Source organism: Ictidomys tridecemlineatus, chromosome 1, assembly GCF_052094955.1.
Source record: "Ictidomys tridecemlineatus isolate mIctTri1 chromosome 1, mIctTri1.hap1, whole genome shotgun sequence".
NCBI lineage: Eukaryota > Metazoa > Chordata > Mammalia > Rodentia > Sciuridae > Ictidomys > Ictidomys tridecemlineatus.
Window position 1 is genome coordinate 27,086,844 of NC_135477.1, and position 12,399 is coordinate 27,099,242.

The 12,399-nt window shown below is 37.7% G+C and overlaps 1 pseudogene; it reads left to right on the forward strand.

The window, feature by feature from the left end:
- Positions 1 to 11,200: 11,200 nt before the first annotated feature.
- Positions 11,201 to 11,754, forward strand: LOC101956977 (ubiquitin-conjugating enzyme E2 G2 pseudogene; annotated as a pseudogene).
- The last annotated feature ends 645 nt before the right edge of the window (positions 11,755 to 12,399 follow it).

The following is a 12,399-nucleotide window of genomic DNA, read 5'->3' on the forward strand; positions in this document are numbered from 1 at the left end:
ATACAATGAAAACTACAGAACCCTAAAGAGAGAAGTAGAAGAAGATCTTAGAAGATGGAAAAATATACCCTGTTCATGGATAGGCAGAACTAACATCATCAAAATGGCGATATTACCAAAAGTTCTCTATAGGTTTAATGCAATGCCAATCAAAATCCCAACGGCATTTCTTGTAGAAATAGATAAAGCAATCGTGAAATTCATATGGAAAAATAAAAGACCCAAAATAGCAAAAGCAATTCTAAGCAGGAAATGTGAATCAGGCGGTATAGCGATACCGGATTTCAAACTATATTACAGAGCAATAGTAACAAAAACAGCATGGTACTGGTACCAAAACAGGCAGGTGGACCAATGGTACAGAATAGAGGACACAGAGACTAATCCACAAAGTTACAACTATCTTATATTTGATAAAGGGGCTAAAAGCATGCAATGGAGGAAGGATAGCATCTTCAACAAATGGTGTTGGGAAAACTGGAAATCCATATGTAACAAAATGAAACTGAATCCCCTTCTCTCGCCATGCACAAAAGTTAACTCAAAATGGATCAAGGAGCTTGATATCAAATCAGAGACTCTGCATCTGATAGAAGAAAAAGTTGGCTCTGATCTACATATTGTGGGGTCGAGCTCCAAATTTCTTAATAGCACACCCATAGCACAAGAGTTAATAACAAGAATCAACAAATGGGACTTACTTAAACTAAAAAGTTTTTTCTCAGCAAGAGAAACAATAAAAGAGGTAAATAGGGAGCCTGCTTCATGGGAACAAATTTTTACTCCTCACACTTCAGATAGAGCCCTAATATCCAGAGTATACAAAGAACTCAAAAAATTAGACAATAAGATAACAAATAACCCAATCAACAAATGGGCCAAGGACCTGAACAGACACTTCTCAGAGGAGGACATACAATCAATCAACAAGTATATGAAAAAATGCTCACCATCTCTAGCAGTCAGAGAAATGCAAATCAAAACCACCCTAAGATACCATCTCACTCCAGTAAGATTGGCAGCCATTCTGAAGTCAAAAAACAACAAGTGCTGGCGAGGATGTGGGGAAAAGGGTACTCTTGTACATTGCTGGTGGGACTGCAAATTGGTGTGGTCAATTTTGAAAGCAGTATGTAGATTCCTGGAAAAGCTGGGAATAGAACCACCATTTGACCCAGCTATTGCCCTTCTCGGACTATTCCCTGAAGACCTTAAAAGAGCGCACTACAGGGATACTGCCACATCAATGTTCATAGCAGCACAATTCACAATAGCTAGACTGTGGAACCAGTGGCATTTATACACCATGGAATATAAATGTGGCATTTATACACCATGGAGTATTACACAGCACTAAAAAATGATAAAATCGAGGAATTTGCAGGAAAATGGATGGCACTAGAGCAGATTATGCTAAGTAAAGCTAGCCAATCCCTAAAAAACAAATGCCAAATGTCTTCTTTGATATAATGAGAGCAACTAAGAATAGAGCAGGGAGGAAGAGCAGGAGAAAAAGATTAACATTAAACAGAGACATGAGGTGGGAGGGAAAGGGAGACAAAAGGGAAATTGCATGGAAATGGAGGGAGACCCTCATTGTTATACAAAATTACATATAAGAGGTTGTGAGGGGAATGGGAAAATAAACAAGGAGAGAAATGAATTACAGTAGATGGGATATTGAGAGAAGATGGGAGGGGAGGGGAGGGAGGATAGTAGAGGATAGGAAAGGTAGCAGAATACAACAGTTACTAATATGGCATTATGTAAAAATGTGGATGTGTAACCGATGTGATTCTGCAATCTGTATTTGGGGTAAAAATGGGAGTTCATAACCCACTTGAATCTAATGTATGAAATATGATATGTCAAGAGCTTTGTAATGTTGTGAACAACCAATAAAAAAAAAAGAAAACTGATACTGTTTGCATAAAATATTCACATTGTCAGAAAACATTCAAATTTGTGAATATTTTAGTATATAGTTTGAGGACTTAAAATTTTAATTTGAAGAAGTAAACCACTGGAAGAACAATGCTTTACCACCCATACAAGAAAGAAAGGGAAAAAAAAACCTAAAAGCCGTTCAATGTTAAATTAACCCATAAAATAACTGAGTTTTCAGGGCAAGCATGAAACTTTGAATCTAGAGAAAGAGACAAGAGCCTATAGGGCAATAAAAGTTGGAATATTTGCTCTCCTAGGACAAATATCACTCTAGCACCTTTAAAATGGTTAAACTTTAAATAAATACTTTAAATATGTAAAGATAAACTTTAGCTATACCACGGTGAATTCCACCTTTATGTATTTCTAAAAAGCACTAATTAAAAGTAAATGAGTGGAAGGAAGACCAGTAGAATAGAAGAAGGGGGATAGGAGGAAGAAAGAAGAAAGAGAAGGAGATGGAGATCTGGGACTGAAATGTTATAAATTAGACTCCATGCATGTGTGGTTATGTAAAAATGAACCCAACTCTTATGCATAACTGTAATGCACCAATAAAAGCAGAGGAATGGGAAGAGATTAGGTCAATACCCCAACTCAGAAATAGGAGGCAGAGAGAGCATTTGGAGCAGGTTTCTTGCAAGAGAAAGTGAAGCTATGCTCCTGGAGAGCAGAACAGGCAAATTGGCTTAGGACCTGTTGACCCAAAACAGTTGGGTTTTTGTTAGAACAAGGAGTTGGGAACTTGGGACTGGCAGGAACTGGAGCATCAGGTAGACACTACTTTTCAGGCTGGTACATGTGCAACTGCTGCCCTCATGTGGGAACACATCTGCCTGCATCATGAGAATTTAGGGCATGGACCTGCACAAGGGATTATTTTGCTTTTTCTAATCTAGAGCCTCCAACAGAAGATTATTGTGAGGTGGTCAACAGAAGGTTATTGTGAGGTGGTCAACTGACCTTTGGTGTGGATCATGGGCTCATGCTCACCTGAAGAATGTGTGTTCCTGTTAATCTACAGAGGAGGGTGATGGTGTCTTTTATGTAATGTGGAGAAGGTGGGTCAGTTGCCTGTCCAGGGTCCTTTGATAGCTGCCCCCTGCCCTTGGTTCTCCTTTCTCCAATCCCTACTCATTTCTTTCTGACCACCTACACTGACAGTGGGGCTTTTGGGAAGCATTCAGATCATGAAGCCTCTGACATCATCAATGTGTTAATCCATTGATGGATTCATAGATGATGGCATTATTGGGAGGTGGGTGGTGGAAACTTTAGCTAGTTGGAGGAAATAGAGGGTGTGCTCTGGAAGGTTCATTTATAGGATTTGGTGTTGGAATCACATTTGGGTCTGCCAATACCTGGCTGTATGACCTCTGTTATTTTATTTTTGGTTTTGGGGGTTTTTGTTTTGTATCCATTTATTACATTTACTAAACTTATAAATGAAAACTTATTAAATATGAGCTAGAGTTGGTGATTTTCTATACATTTTCTAAAGGACAATATGAATGTTTGTTAACTTGAAGATCAGATGGGCACACCTTACATTTTGATTTTAATCTTTCAAGATATTTAGTCATTCAGATATTAAGTACTTACTGTATGTCAAGAACTAATCTAGGTGATCAAACAAGTTATTTTATCTTGCAGACTTCGTCCAATTTCCCTACCTTGAAAATTGACCAAACTCCCCAATGGAGATTTTTAGCACGGATATTTAAATTCAGAAATGAAAGTGTAGTAGCCAGATAATCTTAAACCTATTCTCAGAGCAGACTGTAAGAAGTCACTGTTTACATTGCTTTAAAAAAATTCTATTTGTCATTCCTACAAAACACAGGAGAGTGGATGACTGACAAAGAAGATGCTCCTACTAGAGTGAGGATTAAACATTTTCCTGCTATTTCTGCTTTCTAGAAATCATGAGATAAGCCATAATCCCTGCCACGTAATTCCTTTCTTCACCTGTTCAGAGTGAAACTATTAAGACAGGAGACTAAGGACATACCTATTTCAACCTTTGTTTCCTTCAACAAAGTCTTTATTATTTCCAGCAAAATAGTGAGTAAAAATTCAAGCAGGATTAGAACAATGGGCTGCCCTTTGACCCTTGACCCATTTCTACTTTTGGTCACACCTTGAAAGCTTTTTTAGGGCATTTCAAGGTCTCTGAGGAATGCAACCTACTCATAGTTTGTATCTTTGCAACCAAATTTCATGAAGAATTGATCACATGATTGAATGCAAATCCCCAATATGAAGAACAAGATAAAGCTGCCTATACAGAGGCTGTGTTGCACAAGTTACAAAGATAATAACCCTCCTTCCTTCTGATCTGCCCCATGCTACTATCTGAGACACGAAATTCAGACCCTATATCATCCCCAAGGTGAGCTGTATTTGAGAAAGCTGCAAGGGATAGAAGGTTTTGTGGGACCTGGTAGAGGCTTCTCAGTTCTGTTGCTGGAAGCGAGGCATGCTAGAGTCACAGAAAAAAACACAAGATCAAAGTGTGTCACCTCTGTTGCCTTCCTAAAATGGGGGAGGCTGACGTAGAGCTTCCAAGATCCCTTCCTACTCTCCTGGCAAAGGTATTAAATGAATAGTGATTTCCATTAATAAGAATCTCAAATATCTGATTTTTCATGACAGATTAATAAAAGGGAAGAACTGGAAAAGTGACTGCAGTTCTAGGGTCATCACGCCACATTTCATTGCCTTTAATTCAAATTCTCTCCTCCTAGGACCCTACATACTCAAGAAATTTGAAATATCACTACTCCTGACAGTTAAAATTTGTAAAGCACTTAGCGTTGATCAAAGTGTTTACATACACACTAGGGATGTAGTCAGTCTTCTGTAGTGACTAAGGGTGTGGGCTTTATATTTAAACAGTTCCACAGCATAGAGGAGGAAGAAAAGCTACCAAACCTGACCCAAGTACTGCAAAAACAGAGTCACCAATCTAAAAATATCAATGCAAAGGTCTATCAACACATAAATGAAGCATAATATTAAAAATGCTATACCACTAACCTGAGAATAGAATCAGGAACATGACACTAGTCAACACCAGAAAATATACCTTGAGAAAATTCACCATTTAGATAGAATGGGGAGGAGGGATACATTATCATTTCATTTGTACAGAAAATGCTATCAATAACATCCAACATTCAGTTTTTATTTTTTTAACCTTTAATAAAATAGGAATAGATGAATACCTCCTTAGGCAGAAAAAAGATATTTCCCAAATCATGTTTATTGATGGAATACTGCAAACATTTCCATTAATATCAGAAAAAAAGATAAGCCTATCTTCCATTACTGGTGTTATTCAACTAGAATTAGAAAAAAAGTAGCAAGAGATAGAAAATTTTAAAGATGAAGGTAAAATTTGTACTTTGATACATGGAAAACACAAAACTTAACTTCAGTACTATTGCAAAATAGAAGATATATACACTAGTTGGAATACAATTTATATTTTTTAAAAAAACAATCACTATACTATATGAAATGAAAACTAGCTGTGTGCAGTGGTGCATGTTTACAATCCCAGCTACTTGAAGGCTGAGGCAGGAGGATCACAAGTTTGAGGCAGTCTCAACTACTTAACAAGACCCTGTCTCAAAAAAATAAAAAGGACTGAAGATATAGCTCAGTGTAGCATGCCCCTGATTTCAATCTATAGTACCCCCTCAAAAAAATTGTTGCAATGATAGTCTTATTTTAGGAAAAATATACATAAAGGATAAATTTCTAGTAGTGAAATGCTCTTTAAGTTGAATGTCTTGAATTTTAATAGATACTGCCACATTGATGTATGAAGAGGTTATAACAATTGACACTATTGGCAAGAATACATATATAACATCTTCAGTCCTTTTTATTATAGATATAGGTATAGGTATAGATACATAAAAGCTAAGTTAATGAGGCTAGCCTTGAACTTTTGATCCTTCTGCCTCAATCTCCCAAGTCACTGGAGTTATAGGTGTGTGCCAACACACCTGGCAATATTTTTATATTTGAAGACTAGAAAAATCTTTATTTAAAAAGATGTTCATTTAAAAAGACTAAAAATTCTGATATTTCTGTAAAATGGAATACTAAGCAACTACAGAACACTGTAGAGTGTTCCCACTTGTGTGAAAACATTGGAGATTGTGTATAACTTTTTCTTTTAATCCAGAAGATATATTCTTGGGGATATGTCATTGCTGATAATAGTGATTATATCAAAAAAGCGACCGGGTAAGTCAGTATAGGAAAAAAAGATAAACTTATTTTAACTTTATACCCTTTTGTTCATTTTTTGTATTGTATATCATGTGTATGTATTACCAATTTCAGTAAGTATACAGATAATTTTTAAGGAAATTTTTTTTTTAAAAAGTAAAAATGAGAAAGCAAGCTTTTATGACCAAATGACCATTTAGGGTCTTTTCCAGTTAACCTTCTGCCTGATACTCTGATATCTTCATTGAAGTCATATCAGTAAACACACATCACATTAGTTTTTTTAAACTCCAAAAAAACTACTTTTCTCCTGACTAGGATGATTGCACAGGAACAGACTATTTACAAATTAGGCAACATTGGTACACAGAATGGAGTCAGAGTTCATGCCATGCATGCTTCCCATTGGCTAGAGGGCAATCAGAGTCAACATGTCACCTAACCAATGATTGCCCTGTTGGAATGAGGATTAGTAGGAGCATATGGAAGAGTCTAGGTTTCTGGAATTCCAAATAGCCACTTCCTGTCCGATTCTAAAATCATCAAAATGTAAAAGCAGAGATAGCTATTATTTGTTATTGCCTTTCAACATGAATATCTGTTATATGCCAAGTAGGAACATCAGGTATATGCCAGGGTAGGAACTGGAAATCCAGAAACAAATAAGATATCATTCTGTCCTTAAGAACCTTCATATTTTAATCATTGAAGAGAAACAACTAAGCTAACAATAATAACATAAAGTGATGTTTGTGGAGAAGTATACAGAGTTTTATGGAAACCCAAGGAAGGATACTGAAATCAGAACAGGGCAAGTGACAGGAAAGTTTTATAAAAAAATGATGCTTGGATTTATTTTTGAAACACAAGTAAGTCTCAGCCAACTGGAGATGGAGGAGAAATTAAAAACTCAGGCTTTTTAAAGATTGCAAGATGCTGGGTAAGAAGAGGAGGAAGGAAGTATACTAGGGAGAAGGACGGGAGCCAACAATGGAAAGGCAGTAAACATCAGACTGTGTAGGGCCTCTGCCAGGAAAAGAAGCATGGACTTACCTTGGAGAATGGAGAACTAATAAAGAATCTGAGTGGAGGAATCAAGGGCCAAGTAAGAGAAGAAAGAAAGATCATGATGGTTGCTGTGAGATGTGTGGTAGAAATCTCAGGTAGGAAGATAATGGGAGGCTGTTCCATGATCTAGGCAAGAATGAATGAGAGGCATTGGTGAGGCTCTCAAAAGAAAACCAAGAAGGGATAGAGAGTGAGTAAATCTGGGAAGGATGTGAGAAGAATTTAGAATGGCTCCCATGTTTTTGACTTGGACAACAGGTGGTGCCATTTCCTAGAGGAGCAGCTACAGGAAAAGAGATGCTGCATTTGGATTCAAACAGGTTGCATTTGAGGATCTTAAAGAACAGCTTAGAAAGGGGGATAGAAATAATATTAGCATAGATAATAAGAAACTAAGAAATACAACTAAGAATAACATATGCGTAGCACTGTATAGTTTATACAAAACTGTTACTGCAAGGTGAAACATGACTGGAACAGACACTGTGGGGAATGAGAGTGGAGTGGGGAGGATTATCTCGAGAGAAGAAGAAAGCTATTTTAAAACGTATTGGAAAATCCAGCTGGGAAAGATGCAAAAAATGGAAGAAACCACAAAAGGATTTCTCAGGACTACATTTAGAGGCGAAAAAATACTCAAGAATAGTCCAGAAATTTTGAGCTAAAGATAGTTTCTAAAAAGGGGATGGCATTTTGAATTCACTTCCAATTCTTGGTGAAATAAAAGAACAAAAAATTAAAAAGAAATTCCCACCTTCACTAAAACAAGAAAATGTTACCAAACAAAACTAATAAAGAATGCCAAATGAAGTGAATTTTAAAGTTTTAGCAGGACATGGATTTTATGCATACATACACATATATGCATGGCTGTGGTGAAAATTCTCGACAAGAACAACTTAGAAGAGTAAAAATTTATCTTGGATTACAATAGCAGAAGTTCAGTCCACGGTGGTCTGATTTCATTGCTCCAGGTCCAAGATGAGGCAGAACATCATGGCACAAGGGCATGGTGGAGGAATACTGCTCTATTTGTGGCAGCTAGGATTCAGAAAGAGGGAGAAGGCCCCAAGGCAGATGCATGTTTCTGGGGCATGCCTCCAGCCACACCCCACCTGCCTACAGTTACCACTCAGTCCATTCCAACTACGATGGACTAATGAGGTTACAGCTCTCACAATCCAATAAATTCACCTCTGAGCATCTGTGCATTAATATAGGAGCTTCTGGGAGACTCTTCCTATCCAAACCATAATAAAATATAAAATATTTAATTGAAAAATAATAAGTGTATATATTTATGGATACAGTATGACATTTTGAGATATGTATACATTAAGTCAAAATAATATTCATCACCTCACCTACTCTCATTTTTTCATTAAAAACATTTAAAATCTACTCTTAGAAATTTTGACGCATACAATTTGTTATTATTAATTATAGGTACCATGCTATGCAACAAATCATTAAAACTAATCCTTCTGTCCAACTGAAACTTTGTGTCCTTTGATGTCAGTCTTTGTCCATCTGCCTTCTCAAATACTTGATTACCACTATTTGCTCTCCTCTTCTATGAGTTTGACTTAATTTTTAGGTTCCCCATGTGAGTGAGATCATGTGGTATTTGTCTGTGTTTGGCTTGTTTCACTAAACATAATGCCCTTCAGGTTCATCCATATTGTCACAGACATCAGGATTTTCTTCTTTTTAAAGGTTGTATAGTATTCCATCATGTATACATACCACATTTTCTTTATCTGTTTTTCCACTGATGCACATTTAGGTTGTTTCCATATCTTCACTTTTGTAAACAATGCTGCAATGAATATGCACATTCAGCTATCTCTTCAGTATACTGTTGTTGTTTTTTTTAATTTTTCTTAAGGACCACAAAAGTTCTCTAAAAACCAGTACAACACAGAGAGATGCCAACAGACTTGATTTTTATGACATATGGCCAGTGGACACATATTTGAATTACATTCTTTGAGACTCTTGTTTCTTCTCTACAAATTTCCTATTTAACATGTTAGATGGAAATAACAAGTGATGATGGAAAACAATTATATTAGTTTCTCTTCTGAAAGAACACAAAGAGAAAAGGAAAGGAAGGAAAGAAGGGAAGCCACTCTAAAAAAATGATTATAAACATTATATTATTTTAAAAGTAAAAGCTAAACAACTCTGAGAATCATGGAGAGAACTGAATGTAAATGTTACAATACTGAAAATGTAAACATAATGTGAACTGGGCATGGTGACACATACCTGTAATTCTAGCAACTCAGGAGGCTGAAGCAAGAGAATCACAATTTTGAGGCCAATTATTTAGCAAGACTCTATCTCAAAATAAAATAATAAAAAGGGCTGGGAATGTAGCTCAGTGATAGAGTGCCCTTGGGTTCAGTCCCCAGTATTGCAAAATAATGATAATGGTGATGATGATGATGATGATGATGATAATGATAATTAAAAGACTAACAAATCCAGAGTCATTAGATTGCAAAGGTTTTAATTTCACTCCATTTCTCTAACTCTTGGAATAAAATCTGAATTCCTTGCCAAGTGTACTCTCTACTCTCTTCTCACATGGCTTCCTTGGTCTCCAGATTCCTGCACTGGCCAGACTTCTAATCCCAAGGCAAATAAGTCATTCACTCAACAAATATTTATTAAGCACCTACGCATTGAAGGCAGAGCAGTGGAAAACGCAGGCAGTAATCCTTGCCTTCATGCCATTGACATTTTAGTAGGGGATATAGACACAAAATTAAAAATAAATACATAGTATACTTTCAGATAATAAGTATGATAAAGAAGAATCAAGTCAAGGGGTATAGAATGATAAGGAGTAGCAGCTGGGGTCAAGTTTTGATAAAGATATCAAGACTAGCCTTTATAAAGTGATGGTATTTGAATAGTAGGAAGGGAAAACTATGAAAAAAATTTAGAAGAACATTTCTAGCAGAGAAAATAGCAAATGTAAATGCACCAGAGTGGAAATAAGCTTAATATGTTCAAGGAATAGAAAGTTCATTGTGATTGTTTACTGGACCTTTATGGAGTCACTGAGTATTTTGTGGGGGAATTTTTTATTTCTCTTTTTAAAAACACTCTGGATAGTATGTAGAGAATAAATCACAATAGAAGCAGGGAGACTATGGTCACTATCTAAGCAAGAAACGTGGTGATCTGGCCTATGATCTCAGTGGTTGACCATCTAAAGGTGAGAGAAGTTGTCAGGTATGAATACATTTTCCTTTTTTTGTGTGTGTGTCCTTTTAAATTTTTATTTTAAGTCAGGCTTTCTCGAAGTTGCCTAGGCTTGCCTTGAATTTTTCGTCCTCTGACCTCAGCCTTCCAAGTCACTGGGATTACAAGTGCACCACTGCACCCCAGGCAGATCTGATGTATTTTCAAACACAGTTGAGTATAACTTGCTGGTATGGGGAGTGAGATAGTGGGGTTATCGTAGTGTCTTAAATTTTGACATAAGCAAGTCAATCCATTGTGGTAAATTTTATCAATCTTGGAAATTAGAGGAAAGGAAAATTTTCAGAGTAACCCATATAAGACTAATGATCACAGATTGATGACAGTAATTATCCCTGATGACAGTGTGAAGGTAATATTTTATATTTTCCTTGTACTTTCTTTTTTCTTAATTTTTAGAGCAAAGATTTTATTTTTACATAAGCAGTAAAGTCATTTTTAAAAATAAATATTTTTCAGATAGACTAAAGAGTAATAGCCAGATGGGCGGTAGTTTGCACAAAGTATTTGGTCTGTAGAAAGCTCTTGGACTTTGGAGTCAGGAAGCCAATTTAATCTCCAGATTTTCCAAATAAAAATTATATAATCTGAGCAAATTATTTGAATTTTAGAGTTCTTGCTTATATAAATAGGATATAATGCTCTCTCAAGAAAGATTGGCATATCCCAGAGTCATCTTGCAAGCAAGGCAAAGCGGCCATCACAGCTACTGGTGACGTGGCAGGGATAGCGCTCAAGAGGCTGATGGACAAGTACAAGCAACTAACCCAGAATCCTCCAGAAGGAATTCAGGCCCCATGAATGAAGAGAATTTTTTTTTTTTGAAAGGGAGGTATTGATCATGGGCCCTGAAGATACCTGTTTTTGAGTTTGGTGTTTTTCCTGCTACCTTGAGTTTGTTTCCCACCTGACTACCACTGAATCTTCCCAAGATGAGGTTCACTTGCGAGATGTTCCATCCCAGCATCTACCGGGACTGGCAGAGTTTGCATCTCCATCCTCCACAAACCGGGTGATGACCCCATAGGCTTCAAGAGAGGCTCTGAGATGGGGAGCCCCTGGCTGAGTGTGGAAAAGATCCTGCTGTGAGTGACGGGCATTCTGGCGGAGCCCAGTGATGAAAGTGGAGCTAATGTGGATGCTTCCAAAATGTGAGGTGACTGGAAGCAGTTTTACAAGACTGCCAGTCAGATCTTGCAGAAGTCTCTGGGACTCTGAGGCTGCGCACGCGCAGAAGGCAGGACCGCATCTTGTAGTTCCAAGGCTGCTCTCGGGACGCTCAGTGACAATGCTGCTGGTGCTGCTACCAAAACAGCAACCACGGCACTTCTTGTTTCTTACCTTTCCACCTCAAACAGGCTTCTTTTCTGGAATCATGGCCTGCATAGCTTAAGGACAGCTTTGCGATGTCCAAGTGTTCCTCCTCGTGGAATGTTCAGGAAGGGCACCTGGCTGTCTCTAATTCCCAGCCATTGCTCAGTCCGTGCTCCCTCCCGTGACTGCCCACAGGATGAGGGCCTGTGCAGACCAGCTGCCTCCAACAAAGGCATGGGGCCTGTGGCCGGGTTGGACTGGCACACTTTATAACCCACTCCCGGTTCCATGTGCTCTGTGAGGCGTTCACGACGTCCCATCTTGTGTTTTACAAGCAGAGGTTGTTCATACAGTCTCTTCATTTGTTGTGCATTACAACCACACTTAGAAATACTTTCAGGGATGCTTTGTAAATGGTCAGTGAGAAAGGGGACAGAGAACAGATTCTTGCTGGCCTCGAAGACCAGTGGCTTCTCTGGTTGCATTTTTAGGGGATTAGCGTTCTGTCACCATTGCTTGTGCACTCCTAGAGCAGACACAGGGAGGTCT